Source organism: Solanum dulcamara, chromosome 7, assembly GCF_947179165.1.
Source record: "Solanum dulcamara chromosome 7, daSolDulc1.2, whole genome shotgun sequence".
Classification (NCBI taxonomy): Eukaryota; Viridiplantae; Streptophyta; class Magnoliopsida; order Solanales; family Solanaceae; genus Solanum; species Solanum dulcamara.
Genome location: NC_077243.1, coordinates 64,626,218 through 64,641,407, shown reverse-complemented (window position 1 = coordinate 64,641,407; position 15,190 = coordinate 64,626,218). Strand labels below are relative to the sequence as shown.

The 15,190-nt window shown below is 35.5% G+C and overlaps 1 long non-coding RNA gene across 1 annotated transcript; it reads right to left on the bottom strand.

Annotated features, from left to right (window-relative positions):
* Positions 1-1,567: 1,567 nt before the first annotated feature.
* Positions 1,568-14,175, bottom strand: LOC129895906 (uncharacterized). Its single transcript, XR_008767878.1, has 3 exons — positions 14,088-14,175; positions 7,695-7,757; positions 1,568-1,790 (listed from the first exon to the last, which is right to left on the bottom strand). It is a non-coding gene; the product is annotated as an uncharacterized LOC129895906 (long non-coding RNA).
* Positions 14,176-15,190: the final 1,015 nt, after the last annotated feature.

The following is a 15,190-nucleotide window of genomic DNA, read 5'->3' as shown; positions in this document are numbered from 1 at the left end:
CTTGGTCTTATGAACCTCTTCTCTAACAAGTCCTTTAATTGTTCCTTCAACACTTTCAATTCTGTTGGGGTCATATGGTAAGGAGGAATAGAGATAGATTAGGTATCAAGGAGGAGATCGATACCAAAATCAACTTCCCTTTCGGGAGGGACATTAAGAAGGTCATTGAGAAAGACATCGGGGAATTCATTGACTATAGGAACCGACTCAAGAGGAGGACTTTTGAAGTCGACATCCCTAACCCTCATAATATGGTAAATACAACCCTTAGAAATCATTTTTTGGGCCTTAAGATAAGAAATGAACTTACCCTTTACCACTGAATCACGACCCTCCCATTCAATAACAGGCTCATTTGGAAATTGAAACTTGACTCGACGAGTCCTACAATCTATGGAAGCATAAGATGCATGTAACTAATCCATCCCAAGAATGACATCGAAATCTATCATGTCAAGCTCAATGAGATCACAAGGAATAACTTTATGCAAGATGGACACAAGGCAACCCCTATAGACCTTTCTAGCAATAATCGACTCACCAACAGGGGTAGACACGAAATAGGGCTCTAATAACATTTCAGGTAAAATATCAAATCTATTAGCAAGGAATGGAGTAACAAAAGATAAATTTACAACCGGATCTAATAGTGCATACACATCAAAAGAAAAGACCTTTAACATACCGGTAATAACATTGAGTGCATCATCAACCTCTCGTCTCCCATGCAAGGCGTAAAAGCGGTTGGTGTGTTGGACACCTCCTTAAACTTGTTAACCATGAGCAATTTGGCCTTGAGGCCTACCACCACCATCTCTACAATCCTTAGCATGGTGGCCCAGCTTGCCACACTTAAAGTTATGCCCAAAATATAGAAGTTGTATTATTTTTTTTGGAAAGAATTAAAACATTGTATACAACGTTTTTAGGGATGTTACAAAAAAAACACCCCCAAAAGGGAGAAAAATTGGATCTACCTTATCACGCTCATCTCTACCAAAGCTACATATTTTCAATGTATCTCTTTTATTTTGATTCTTAAATTAGTCTTTGTTAGTTGTATCAATGTTTTAATACATCACTGCTACAATAGCCTCTGTTTTATATAATGTATCATATTTTATATTTAACGTATTGGTACATAAATCCTAATGTTGTTGACTATTCGACTGGTGGTTATCATGCTCATACAAAAGTACTTGATACATAAATAATACATAATGTATTATTTACCATGCATCAATTTAGAAAGTGTATCTTCAATATTATTCAAATCAGTTGTGTGTTATGTATCAAGATTACCCAATAATAATCTCGGTGCATAAATCATAATGTACTATAACTGAAGCACTGTGTATCTGGCATGATCTAAACCGGCCTGTGAGTGACACCCACTCTAACGCTCTGGTGGGAGAACCATTACTACAACTTAAATAAGCAATATTAACAAGAGACAACAATTAAAGATGTGGAAACAAGTTTAAATATCAGTTTAAAAGCTGAGTTCCCATAAACTCGGTAAGTTGACAAAACAAAACTTAAACATGCGGAATTTAAACCCCTAGAACATAAAAGTCATTGCCAAAACTCTACTAACCAACAAGTCTAAGGAAATGGGGATGCAATCCCTAAAACCATAACATAATAACACTAAATAAAAGTCTAAGTCCCAAAGGATGGACTAAGAACTAAGATGGATCTATCGCATCCTGAAAGAGCTGCCTCACTCTTAAATCTGGCGAATCAACTATCTCCAAACTGAGGTCTGTCAGTAGTTGCCTGAAGATGCCCTATACTCAACAAAGAAAAAAAACTGCAGTATCAGTACACAAAACAATGGTGTACTGGTAGGATTACACGGCTGTTCCGGTAAATGAAATATAAACAAGTAGCCACAACACAATAGACACATATGTATAGAGTACTTTACCACTTAACATATCATAATCAGTATATATACATATCCACAGGTTAACAATCTCAATTTCAATGCAACAGTCAAAGAATGATTCTTTTATGGAACCCACACCCAAATTGTTAGTTGTGTCAGAACGTGACACCCGATCCAATATTATGTCAGAACATGACACCCTATCCAAATATGTGTTGGAACGTGACACCTAATCCAATTATGTGTCAGAACGTGATATCAAATCCAATCAACCAAAATCACAATGACAATGAATAGTCTCACATAGTTACACAAGCAAGTAATAGATTCATTTCATGTAATTAATCACAAATAGTCTTTCCATCAAGTTCAATCTATATCTCCCTATTCATATACATGCATACATATAATGGGGCAGTTAACAAGGATATATATCACAGACAGGAAAATAAATCATCACCTACCTCGAAATCAAGCTTAAATGCTCTCAAAGGACTTGAGTTTTTTCCTTCGTGTGTTTTAGTTTGTTCTTGGTCTAAAACAATTACATACATGCAAATGATCAATAAAAGTGGCCCCCTTTACCCGGATCATATCTAAACACTAGTCCTTATCCAAGTTCATGATCCTAACACCCAACTAGGGCTTTTTTCCACAATTCAATTCAAGACAACCCTTCCAACCAACGGTAAATAACAAGGGTTCTAAGTTCTAAGAATCAAAATACAGATTAGGGGTGTCATTGACCTACCTGTTGCATGATAATTTATGGAAAACTGATAGGAAACTTCCCTAGGTTGCCCCTTAGATCTCAAAAACGAAGTCAGTAGAAAAACAATATTTTAAGGACTTTTTCCAGTTTAAGTCGCGACTGGCCCCATCACAGCAGGCACCATCCCGCCACAATAGCCCTGCCCTAGCAGGAGTATTCCATCCATGGCGAGTTGCGTGAATACAAAGAGTTATAATTTGAGTTCCAAGCTCCCATTTTGCAACATAGCTTCAAACCTTGACATTCTAACACCACCCTTTCACACTGAGATTAATTTCGGGAGTTCTACTTGCCCGTATTTGATCTCGTACAGACATACATGCTCCTTAATGTCTTGGATATCAAATCAAATGATCAAATTCATAATTAAATCCTCTCTCCATTACCAGATTACCCTAGATCTCACTTGACTCAGATTTCGTCCAAGTTTGGCCTAGGCTCAAAATTTCCAAGTTACTACCTAGAAGTTTCCTAGTCCAAATTCCTTCTCCATTGACTTATCCATAATGAAGGAAACATGTCGATACAATAGATACCAATTTACCCATTACTCATCCCCGAGTGACAAAACTAGGAAAAACTGGCTAAGTTAAGAAAAGTAGTACCTGAATCATCAAATAAATGGGGATACTTGTCTCGCATGTCCTTCTCAGTTTTCCATGTAGCTTCCTCCACTGAATGATACTTCCATTTTACTTTCATCGAATTTAATCTCTTTAGTCCTTAGCTTTCAGAGATAGAAAAGGCACCCTGTGTAGCCTTACTACCTCCTTCACATAAACTTCGTCAACTTTTGTGCATTATAGTCTACTCTTAATGGAATGAAGTGGACAGACATTGTCAATCTGTCAACCACAATCCAAATGGAATCAAACTTCCCCAAGGTCTTGGGAAGACCCACCATGAAATCCATAGCTTTCATTTCCCACTTCCATTCAGGAATGGACATCCTTCGAAGTAACCCTATAGGCCTTTAATGCTCATACTTCACTTGTTATAGTTGTGACACTTAGCCACAAACTCAGCTATGCCTTTCTTCATGCTAGGCCACCAATAAAGCCGCTTCATATCTTGATATATTTTGGTCACACTCGGATGAATAGAGTACCGCAAACCATGACACTCAGACAAAATTTTCTGAATCAAGTCATCCACTCGGGGAACATAAATCCTTCCCCTAAAACTAAGCACGCCACCTGCATCAAGAGCCGTATCCGGTTTCTTGCTTGAGGTTTTCCATCCACCATCGATGTCTCAGGTTCAAGTATTTATGAGAGAACACATGTTGTAGGTTGTGATGGTCAGTAAATACTTCACACTTAACACCATAAAGGTAATGCTGCCAAATTTTTAGAGCAAAAACTATTGCTGCCAACTCCAAATCATGCGTCAAAACGTTCCTCTCATGAACCTTCAATTGTCGCAAGGCATAGGCTATGACATTCTTATCCTGCATCAACCCATCACCCAAGCCTGAATATGAAGCATCCCAATAAATAATGAAATTTTTACATTCAATTGGCAAGGCCAGAATAGGTGTCGTGGTCAGAAAAGTTTTGAGCTTTTGGAAGCTCTCTTCATATTTATTAGTCCACTCAAACGGTACCTCCTTTTGAGTCAGTCTTGTCAAATGGGTGGTGATAGAAGTAAAATTCCTCACAAACCAGCGATGTAGCTAGCACGTCCCATAAAACTTCTAACTCCATTCATAGAGCTAGGCCGGTCTTAGTTCTTGACTACTTCAATATTTTGAAGATCTACCATTATCCTTCTTTTGAAACCACGTGTCCTAATAAGGCAACTGAAAATAACCAAGATTGACACTTAGAAAATTTTGTATATAATTTTTGTTTCCCCAAGACATCTATAACAATACGAAGATAGTCTGTATGTTCTTCATAACTCTTCGAATAGACCAGAATGTAATCTATAAACACAATTATAAAGGAATCCAGTAACATCTCGAACACCCTATTCATCAAACTCGTGAAGGTTAAAATCATAGTGCCCATTTCTAGTTCTAAATACCGTTTAGGGAACAACCTCAGGGATAATCTTCAGCTGATGGTACCCACACCTTAGATCATTTTTTAAAAAAGACTGATGCACCCTACAACTGGTCAAAGAGATCATCTATGCGAGGCAACATGTACTTATTTTGAATGGTAAACTAAGTCAGCTGCAGGTAATCTACACACATCTTCATACAATCACCCTTCTTCCTAACAAACAAGATCAGAGCACCCCACGAGGAAGCACTAGGATGGAAAAAACTTTATCAAGAAGTTCTTAGATTTAAACTTTAAGCTCTCTCAATTCTGTTGGATCCATATGATAAGGAGGAATAGAGATTGGGCGAGTGCCCGGCTCCAAGTCAATGCAAAAATCTATATCTCTATCTGGAGGCATACCAAACAAATTGGTAGAAAACACTTATTTAAACTCAGATACCACAAGAATAGACTTAATAGAGGGAGACTCTACATCAACCTCCTGAATATGAGACAAATATGCCAAAATCCCTGCCCCACCATTTTTGTTGCCTAGATGAAAGATATGGCTTTAGCCGGCTTAGGCTTGTACACCCTTTTCCACTCTAACCTTTCCCTACCCGCGATCTCTAGAGCCACAGTATTAGTATTACAGTTAAGAACAACATAATAATCACATCAAAGTTAGCCATGTCCAAAATTACCAAATTATTCCAAGTATGAAAACACATAAATAGAAAAGAACAAGCATGATAGACATGGGTGACTATAATAGACTCTCCAATTAGGGTAGAAATATGGATGGGGGCATCAAGCATATCACAAATCATATCAAAACCCAAGGCAAATTGTACTGACACATAAGAGTAAGTAGAACCCAAATCAAATAAGATAGTAGTCATCTGGTCACAGACAAGAATAGTACCTTTGATCACTGCATTAGATGCCTCACTCTCCGTCATGCCTAAGAAAGCATAAAATTATGCCATGTCATTCTGACGGGCAATTTCTCTACCTGATTGTACTACTCCTCTACTCGCATTACCATTTCCTTGGCCTCCACGACCTCTCTAGTTCCCTCCTTTCCCATCTTATAGACGTCATCTACCATTATTACCTCCACCCGTTCATACCACTACTTTGGTCTGCTGTTGCACCGGATCAGTCATGCCAGGGTGGGGATATTCTCTCCTCATATGCCTTGGCTCTGCATAATTAAAACAGTTGCGGTCAAGGGAAGGCCTGCTTCCTAGAGTGAACGAAGCTCTCTGACCCTCTTGGGTAGAATTTTGTTGTGGAGTCCCTGAGTAACCACCCATAGAAGTGGGAATAGTTGACTGATTTGGCTGGGCTGCAATTGCCGGCCTACCCAAACATCTAGAGTAAGAGCCATTAAAGTTACCTGTATTCTTGGGCTTCTTAGCCAAAGCCTTAGTCTACCCACCCCTTCAAATTCCTTCTACCTTTTACACAAAGTTTGTCACTTCATTAAAACTTTTAACTACAGAGGTCATGTGGACAGACAATATCTATAATTCGGGATTCAATCCCTTCACGAAAAAATGGATCCCCTCCTCCTCTGTAGTAACCAACTGTGTAGCATATCTAGATAAAGCATGAAACTTAGCCTCATAAGCGGCTACTGTCTACCACCCTGCAACAAAGCCATGAAATCATCCTTCTTGCGATCCCTCAAGGTTTGGGGTACATATTTCTCCAGGAATAAAGCTACTACTGAACCCAAGTGAGGGAAGGCAAGACTGGTGATTGACATTCCACAAAGGCCCTCCACCACTGCTTGGATTCTCACTGAAGATGGAAGGTCACGAACTCAACTCCATGCTGGTGAACTATGCTCTACTTGTAAAGCCTCTTATAACAGTCCAGCATGAACTCATAAGCATCGTCACTCTCTGAACTTTGAAAAAATGAAGGCTTCAACTTCAAGAACTTAATCAATATCACGTTCTTAGTGCTAGTCATCACTGGGCCTAGATGGAAATAGAAAAAGGCATCAGTGCCCAATACTTCATCCATCTGAGGAACTGAAGCAGTAACGAGATGAGCAATTAGAGCTTGGGCTACGGACACTGTGGGAATGGCTCTAGTAATAACTAACTCACTCAAGAAAGTCAGGATCTGCTGGGCTATAACTGGGTCCAGAGGAGGAAGTCCTCCAGCCTCGGCTTCAGCATTCACCTCCTGCTCAGCATCCTCCTCAACCTCCACTTCCATATCCTTTTTTACCTCTGACTAGTGTGCAGGATAGGCCTCTTCTTGAGGAACATTATCAGCTTGAGCCTCACCCCTGAAGGGTGCCTCCTTTCCGCAGCCTCTGTCGCATCTCCTTCTCCTTCCCCAACCTCAGTCTCACCCCTTAACAGTTGGCTTCTCCTCTAGTTCGACAAAAGCTACAGGCCAAACACCGTGGTAGCGCATGTTATCCATTTGTGGGCAAAAGAGTGAAAGAAGTTAGATACTAATTTGGAGCACTAGATACCAATTGAAATTAGGTCATAGAACGAAGGAAGAAAAAGATAAGGAGATTTCCTAAAGTCCTATAGTCTTTCGAAGAAAAGTACAGACGTCTCCGCACCATTCTGCAAGACTCTAATAGACTAGTTTTGGTACAACGAGATCAACGAATATAGGGCTCTGATACCAACTTTGTCACAACCAAAAATGAGCCGTGAGTGGCACCTACTCTAATCCTCTGGTGGAAGAACCATCACTATAATCCAACTAAGCAATATTAACAAGAGACATGCATTTAAACATGTGGAAACATGTTTAAATATCAATTTAAAAGTTGATTTCCCATAAAAATCGGTAAATTAACAAAACAAAACATAAATATGCAGAATTTCAACCTCTAAAACCTGAAAGTCATTGTACCAAAACTTTACTAACCAACAATTCTAAAGAAAAGGGGATACAACCCCGAAAACCATACTATAATAAGTCTAAATAAAAGTCTAAGTACGAAAGGATGGACTAAGAACTAAGATGGATTTATGGCAGCCTAAAAGAGTTGGCTTACTCTTGAATCCGGCAAATCAATGATCTCCTAACTGAGGTCTGTTAGTAGCTGCCTGAAGATGCCCTGTACTCAACAAAGAAAGAGCAAGTGCAATATCAGTACATAAAATAATGATGTACTAGTAGGATCACGCGGCTATTAAGGTAAGTGAAATATATACAAGTAACCACAACACAGTAGACACACATGTACAAAGTACTTTACCACTTATTATCTCATAATCAGTACATATACATATATATAGGTTAAAAATCTCAATTTCAAAGCAATGGTCAAAGAATGGTTCGCTCATAAAATCCACACCCAAACTGTTAGTTGTGATAGAATGTGACACCCGCTCCAATTATGTGTCAGAACGTGACACCTAGTTCAATATTGTGTGGAAACGTGACATTCGATCCAAATTATGTGTTGGAACACCCAATCCAATTATTTATCGAAATGTGATATCCTATCCAATCAACCATAATCACAATCACAATGACAATGAATAGTCCCACATAGTTACACAAGCAAGTAACACGTTCATTTCATGTAATTGATCACAAATAGTCTTTTTATTACTTTCAATCCATCTCTCCCTATTCACATACATGCATGCATACAATAGGAAAGTTAACAGGCATATATATCACAGATGGAAAAATAAATCATCACCTACCTCAAAATCAAACTTGAATGATATCAAAGGACTTGAGCTTTCCCATTTTGAAGTATTTCAGCTTGTTCTTAGTCTAAAATAATTACATACATGCAAAGGATCAATAAAAGTGGCCTCATTTACCCATATCATATCTAAACACCAGCCCTTATCCATGTTCATGATCCTAACAACCAACTAGGACTTTTTCCAACATTCAATTCAAGAAAAAACCCTTCCTAAACAATAAATAGCAAGGGTTCTAAGTTCAAAGAATTGAAATATGGATTAGGGGAGTAATTGATTATTTTGCGCGAGAATTTGTGAAAAACTGATAAGAAACTTCCTTAGGTTGCCCCTTATCTCTCAAAAATGAAGTTTATAGAAAAATATCATGTTTTAGGTTTTTTCCCGATTTAAGTCGCGACTGGCCTGCCACGGCTGACCCCATCCCCGTCACAGCGGCCCTTCCCTGGCAAAAATAGTCCCACCACGGCAGGTTGCATAGAGACATAGAGTAGGAATTTGAGTTCCATTCTCTCTTTTGAAACACACATTCAAACCTTGACGTTCTCTGGCGAAAATAGCCCCACCACGGCAGGTTGCATAGAGACATAGAGTAGGAATTTGAGTTCCATTCTCCCTTTTGAAACACACATTCAAACCTTGATGTTCTAACACTACGTTTTACGTCAGTATTCTGAAGCCAAATGCTCTTGGATGGGTAGTTGAATAGGAGGATAAATGAGATCAATTTTGCGAGTACTACTCGCCCGAATCTGATTCCTTAAAGCGTATAAGCTCCTTAACGTCTTGGCTATCAATTCAAGTGATCAAATTCATAATTAAATCCCCCCTTCCATTATCAAATTACCCTATATCTCACTTGACTCTAATTTCGTCCAAGTTTGGCCTAGACTCAAAATTTCCAAGTTACTGCCAGAAGTTTCTTGTCCCAAATTTCTTCTCCATTGGCTTATCCATAACGATCGAAACATATCATTACAATATCAAATCCCATAATATGTATATGTATCATTTTGTTTTTAATTTTATGTTTAATTCATTTTCTAATGTAATATACATTATTTTACAGAAGCAGGGGTTTTTTTGTAGCTGCTTTTGTTGAGTACCTTATCTATGTGATCCGATCCTATCTGGTAGTTTCCAATCTAATTACCCTCATACAGTATAAACAACACTGTTATGAAAATATGATAGCAAAAAGGTCAAATGAGGTTATGTTAGAGAAAAGGATGATCCACCAAAGCCTAACGATCATTTCATATCGCCAGCTGAAGATGATTTGGTTAATGTAGAATAGTTATGTATCATAGTTGTGTAGTCATGATACCTTTAATATTTTTTTATAAGATACTTTTGCTTATGTTTAAGAGTATTTACTCTTAAAACTTGTACGAATGTCTAATGTTTTTGAATTTGAATATCTTATATTAGTTACACCACATTGTTGTATTTTTTCCATAGTGTATTTTGTAATTATAGATGGACAACTAAAGAAATGATACATATAACAACATGTCATGACTATATAATAATATTTTTGACACATAAAAGTATACTTGATACATGATAATTTACCTGATACATATTAATGTCATATTTTAAAATACAAGTATGTATATATCAGATACATAAATGGTGATACATAAGTGTCATTATCAGGAGTTTGTTTAGTTTGTGGTAAATGTGAACTACTTGCAGTAATGTATCTAATACAATAATATGGAATGTAGTAATACATTTATTAAATCATGTATCCGATACGCAACAGAAAGTACCAGATACATAACATTCTGTCTTTAAACAGTGCTTCCATCAAAGATAACATTTATCAAACACATCTAAATATATTTTAATTTTCCTACAAAATATTTTCATACTTCAAGCACAGTCCTTTGAATAACATTTTAAGGCATAGTTGCATAATTTGTTTATCAATTTTTTTATATATATCAGATACATTCCAAATCAGCACCATCTCATGTATCACTCAAAAATAAACTACAGTAATTCACAAACATACCAAGATAGATAAATGATATGTATCATGCCCATTTTCTTGATTAGAATTATTAAATTCAAATTAATACCACATATATATGATACATATTAATGGATAATTTGAATTACATGTATCAAATATACATTACTGGCCATGATACATTCATACAAATTACTACTAAATACTCAATTTTTGGTAATGATACATTCACACAAAATTAATTTACATGTATCTGATACCTACTAACGACCACACGTTAATGCATAGATCTAAAACCAAACATATTAGGGGCAACCTTTACTTCTCTATTGTATCCGGTAGGATTACATTACTTATAAATGTGCTAAATATTTTTAGCAATAGTAATGTATCATAACTAATATATCCAGATCGAAAACACAAATCAAAAAATCTTTTGGCCATGATACATTCATAAAAATTAAACTACATGTATTTGATACGTAATAACTACCACACAATAATATCGATCTAAACCAAACACCTTACAAGCAAACTTTACTACTTTAATGTAGTATTTAACAATTTAATAGATATTTTAGAAACAACAATGTATCATGACTAATACATACATCTCGAGATCACAAATCAAAGCAATATATCTCCCCAGCCTTTTTGTCCGTTGTATCAATACATAGTGGATACATTGCGAATTCAGACTCATTTTTCTTACTTCCAAGTAAAGTTTTAGTCCCATGTCATTCCTGATAATCAACGGAGGTGAATTAGCTTCTACGATTTATCGAATTTTTAAATTTTTTCTAAAGTTATCGATCCCCAATTCAGCTGCAATGGCAGATTTGAAATACACAAAAGAAATAGTTTGTCCAACAACTATTTCATCACTTTTGTGTCATTCATAACTCACTTCATTTTTTCCAAATTCCTGAATGTCTTAATAGAATAAATATATTCAGCATGTATCAGATAATGCTTTCAAAGTTTTTGAATTTGTTACGATTTGAAAGAGATTTGAGAGAAGAATTTTTGAATTTTGAATTGTATAAAGTGATACAATTTGAGAGAGATTGACAGCAACACGATTTGCATGATTTGTGGAATTCATATTCAATTTTACGTTTTCTTTCCTTTTTAATCATAATAGAAATTTGTTCTAATGTATCAGCTGTAATGTATCAGAAAGATTGGAATGTATTCGGATAGCACAAATTTGAAGGGATTTTTGAATAATGTAAAAGGGCAGGTATAAGATGTAATTTGCTCCTTACACTATAGGATTCCTAACAAAATTACTTAAATTAAAGGTCTTTATGTTTGAATTCCTGAAAAATATATCCTTATATGAATGCTTGCTTCCCTTTTTTTATTAAATCTTAATTAGCTATGTGAAACTAAATCGGCCAGTATCAAACATTCAATGAGAAATGAAAAAACTACTCTTTTTGTCCCATTTTAAGTGGCACTCTTTTTTTTTTTAGTTCATCCCAAAAAGAATGTCACCTTACTATAATTAGAAACAATTTAACTTTAAAATTTTTCTTTTATCTTTAGGGGTCATTTGGTAGGGAACAAGTTATTCCGGAATTAATTATCCCCGAATAAATTATCCTGGAATAAGTTATTCCACCATGTATATGAGATAACTTATCCTATCACTAAGGTATAAATGGTGGGATAAATAATTCTAGGACTGCTTAATACCTCCAATCAAATGCAAGATAAAATAGTCTTTATACCTTACACCTCACACCAAACGACTCCTAAATAAAATGATTCTCAATTACACAAATATATAAGGATTGTTTTAGACAACATGTTTCAAAAGTCTTACTTTTTTTAAATACCATGCTAAGTTAAAGAGTGTCACGTAAAATGGGACGGACGGAGTAATGCATTTATAATACTTATATGAAGGAAGTATGAGTCGTAGCCACTGCGCAAATGTTGTATTTGTCACTCCAATATCTTGAATCAAAACATGAGAGAATCATGACCAAGTGATGAGTGCATAAAAAGTATTTGCTTGTGGTCCATCCAATCTCTCATTGAGAATGACATGATGGTGAGACAGAATACTAATCCCATCTTTGAATCCAAGAATTTGGACCACACCAATTAGCAGTGGAATGCATGTGCTTTGCATAGCACACCAAAAACACTCTTAGAGAGATCAAGTTTTCTGCAAATAGTTAACTATTTATATATAATAATCATTCCTAATCTGACCAAAGACAGCCTTTGGAACAGGCACGCTATATATCTTGCTAATCAATTAATGATCCTATATGAAAAAGAAAAGGTAGTGTGGTGCTGGTGCACTAAATTAAATATCTTCTTTACGTGAATTCAAGATAATTCTTGCACTGAACTCCTCACACTTTCCAAATCTTAATTTTAAAAGAAAACTTTAGTGATATGTTATATATATATATATATGGTCAAATTATATTTTTAATTTGTTATACATAATTTTATTTTATGTTTTGATATAGCTTTTCACGACTTGGACTTGAACTCGTAGCTAGCCTTCTGATTACAACTTTTACAGTCGATCATGCATTAATTTATTTAGTCTTTTCTTCTTTCATGATCCTATATGTGCCTTAATGGAGTGCTACTTTATTTGGAAGGTTCTTCTTTTTCTCATGATAGCTTGGGCCTTAGGACCATTAACTAGTTATTCCTTTGCATAAGTATATTACATCATGCACATAATGATGATCAAGATTGATCCACGTGCCAACTTGCGCACGGGCCCAACAATTTAATTAGATCACTTAAAAAATTTTAATTTTTTGTTATGATCTCTTAACCATATGAATAATTTAAGTTTTTATAGTACTATCTGTCATAAAAAGCTATATTATACGGACCCAAAAAATAATTTCAAATTTTATATTGTCCAAAAAAAAATCACACTGCATTTGACATGTCTAGCTCTTGTTCATACTCCCAATCACAGCCATGACTATATCCATTTAACATGAATTTAGCGGCACGCATTTATATTGTGGATGTTATTTCTTAAAGAGTTGCATCTTTAATTAAACTTACAACAGCCGAAATATAAAACTTGAAGAAAATACTTGGGAGTTTTTCCCCTGCAAAGAATACATTGCAGAATGTAAGTTGGAACAACTTATAAGATATAAAAAATCAAAATTATTACTACACAATTGTGCAAAGAAAGTCTTTGACTTTCTAATGGTGACATTTTTGCAAAAATTTGGTGGGCATTATAAATATCAATGTTACAAATCTCACACCCCTTTCTATTCCTCCTTTCTTGCGTGTTTCTCCAAAAATCCATCTTTCCACTCCATGTTCTATTTCAGTTTTGTTAAAATCCATATCTTTCAAAACATGTTGCACGATGCAATTTTTCAAAATATGAATTTTCTGTGTGTTCTTCTATTTTCCACTTCATAAAGATGCAATTTTGTTAAAATCCATAAACCACTTCAATTAAGGAATTGCATCTTATTTCCACTTCTATTTTAAGTTTGACACATAACAAAAACTTGGAATCATACTCATCATGTTGAAGAAAGTATTTTATCTCTCTCAATTTAGGGCTATTTCCAAATTCTTAATCCATTAAATTATTCAATTTTAAATTTTAACATTAAGTCAAATCAGATATACTACTAACTAATTTCGATCAAATAACATCATATGGCAATACAGATTAATAGTCGAAAATAAAACGATACTTTAGATGATGGTGGAAAAATTGAAGAGAAAATACCCATGGAATTGGATGGCTGTTTGGTGGGAGCAGAAAGATCGAATATTGATAAACCCATTTGCTTCTTCTTACTACTTTCCATTGGAATCAAATCTTTGAACTGCACGCCTATGAGAATTCTGAATTCGAAGACTTACCCATAGCACCGCAGAGTAGCAATACAAGAAGAGCTGAAGATGAGATATTGAGAAATAAGTGTTAAAGATACTTGTGTCCAGCAGGAATAGCCACGTTGTGTTTGGGTATGCAAAAAGTCTACAATAACCTCAATTTGAACTTAAATGCCATTAAGATAACATGTTGATACCACCTTTACCAACTCACTCTTCTGTATAAAATATAATGTTATTCTTGAATCCTAGACCAAATGAGTTGGTACGAATTCTACCTACTGGCTCATGCAATATTCCAATTTTTCTTTTATTTTTACTTTGTATAACAATTTATAATTAGGGTATATATAGATTAGGTTGCTTCAGATTTTTTAATTATCTTATCAAATTTTAAATTATTAAATCAAATCAAAAGTCGGGTTATTTAATCTTGAATTTTTTGATTTTTTGAACTCTTTTCCGATAAAGTCTACATTATGCATAACTTATGCTTCAAGTATTATTTAGTCCTAAGTAGGTTATAACAATATAATATTGTATTGGGTGAAATCAACAATGAAAATGTGGCAGCAAGAATGAAGGACACGTGGTGGAGAGGTGTACGGGTGAACATGGAGTCAACATGTTCGATCTTCCAAATAGACGTTCAGTCATATAAAAATGATTTTCACTATGAACTAGGAAGGGATGTAGAGTCGAAGAGGAAGGACTCGTCTCCTAGTAACATGGACAAAGAGACTAAAAGGACAAATGCTTGGGCATTGTCAGACATATTGTTTCTGTGTGGCAGAAATATTATCTACCATCACTAATGGCATCACCACGTGGCATGCACCCATTGGTTTTAGTAGGGATCAAGTGGAGCCTTCCAATTGACCGGAACCCCACCCTTGTAACCTTTAAATAATGTACTTCATCCATTTGATATTCATTTCAGATTCCAAGCAATACAAAAATAACACTCTTATTTTTGAGCTCCAAGTTTACTTT